Genomic DNA, 2,019 nt, shown 5'->3' with positions numbered 1-2,019 from the left:
GAGGGGGCTGGGTGGAGGTGGGAGGGGGGGGGAGGAGGGGGCTGGGTGGAGGTGGGAGGGGGGGAGGAGGGGGCTGGGTGGAGGTGGGAGGGGGGGAGGAGGGGGCTGGGTGGAGGTGGGAGGGGGGGGAGGAGGGGGCTGGGTGGAGGTGGGAGGGGGGAGGAGGGGGCTGGGTGGAGGTGGGAGGGGGGGGTGAGGGGGCTGGGTGGAGGTGGGAGGGGGGGGTGAGGGGGCTGGGTGGAGGTGGGAGGGGGGGGAGGAGGGGGCTGGGTGGAGGTGGGAGGGGGGGAGGAGGGGGCTGGGTGGAGGTGGGAGGGGGGGAGGAGGGGGCTGGGTGGAGGTGGGAGGGGGGGGAGGAGGGGGCTGGGTGGAGGTGGGAGGGGGGGGAGGAGGGGGCTGGGTGGAGGTGGGAGGGGGGGGAGGAGGGGGCTGGGTGGAGGTGGGAGGGGGGGGGCTGGGTGGAGGTGGGAGGGGGGGGGAGGAGGGGGCTGGGTGGAGGTGGGAGGGGGGGAGGAGGGGGCTGGGTGGAGGTGGGAGGGGGGGAGGAGGGGGCTGGGTGGAGGTGGGAGGGGGGGGAGGAGGGGGCTGGGTGGAGGTGGGAGGGGGGGGGGGTGAGGGGGCTGGGTGGAGGTGGGAGGGGGGGGAGGAGGGGGCTGGGTGGAGGTGGGAGGGGGGGGAGGAGGGGGCTGGGTGGAGGTGGGAGGGGGGGGAGGAGGGGGCTGGGTGGAGGTGGGAGGGGGGGGGCTGGGTGGAGGTGGGAGGGGGGGGAGGGGGCTGGGTGGAGGTGGGAGGGGGGGAGGAGGGGGCTGGGTGGAGGTGGGAGGGGGGAGGAGGGGGCTGGGTGGAGGTGGGAGGGGGGGGAGGAGGGGGCTGGGTGGAGGTGGGAGGGGGGGAGGGGGCTGGGTGGAGGTGGGAGGGGGGGGGCTGGGTGGAGGTGGGAGGGGGGGGAGGAGGGGGCTGGGTGGAGGTGGGAGGGGGGGAGGAGGGGGCTGGGTGGAGGTGGGAGGGGGGGAGGAGGGGGCTGGGTGGAGGTGGGAGGGGGGGGAGGAGGGGGCTGGGTGGAGGTGGGAGGGGGGGAGGAGGGGGCTGGGTGGAGGTGGGAGGGGGGGAGGAGGGGGCTGGGTGGAGGTGGGAGGGGGGGGAGGAGGGGGCTGGGTGGAGGTGGGAGGGGGGGGAGGAGGGGGCTGGGTGGAGGTGGGAGGGGGGGGGCTGGGTGGAGGTGGGAGGGGGGGGGGAGGAGGGGGCTGGGTGGAGGAGGGAGGGGCTGGGTGGAGGTGGGAGGGGGGGGAGGAGGGGGCTGGGTGGAGGTGGGAGGGGGGGGAGGAGGGGGCTGGGTGGAGGTGGGAGGGGGGAGGAGGGGGCTGGGTGGAGGTGGGAGGGGGGGAGGAGGGGCTGGGTGGAGGTGGGAGGGGGGGGAGGAGGGGGCTGGGTGGAGGTGGGAGGGGGGGAGGAGGGGGCTGGGTGGAGGTGGGAGGGGGGGGTGAGGGGGCTGGGTGGAGGTGGGAGGGGGGGGAGGAGGGGGCTGGGTGGAGGTGGGAGGGGGGGGAGGAGGGGGCTGGGTGGAGGTGGGAGGGGGGGAGGAGGGGGCTGGGTGGAGGTGGGAGGGGGGGGAGGAGGGGGCTGGGTGGAGGTGGGAGGGGGGGGGAGGAGGGGGCTGGGTGGAGGTGGGAGGGGGGGGCTGGGTGGAGGTGGGAGGGGGGGGAGGAGGGGGCTGGGTGGAGGTGGGAGGGGGGGGCTGGGTGGAGGTGGGAGGGGGGGGGAGGAGGGGGCTGGGTGGAGGTGGGAGGGGGGGAGGAGGGGGCTGGGTGGAGGTGGGAGGGGGGGAGGAGGGGGCTGGGTGGAGGTGGGAGGGGGGGAGGAGGGGGCTGGGTGGAGGTGGGAGGGGGGGGGTGAGGGGGCTGGGTGGAGGTGGGAGGGGGGGGAGGAGGGGGCTGGGTGGAGGTGGGAGGGGGGGGGAGGAGGGGCTGGGTGGAGGTGGGAGGGGGGGAGGAGGGGGCTGGGTGGAGGTGGGAGGGGGGG

Source organism: Lampetra planeri, unplaced genomic scaffold, assembly GCF_965212315.1.
Source record: "Lampetra planeri unplaced genomic scaffold, kcLamPlan1.2.h2 scaffold_1271, whole genome shotgun sequence".
Taxonomy (NCBI): domain Eukaryota; kingdom Metazoa; phylum Chordata; class Hyperoartia; order Petromyzontiformes; family Petromyzontidae; genus Lampetra; species Lampetra planeri.
Note: the sequence above shows the minus strand (reverse complement) of the source record.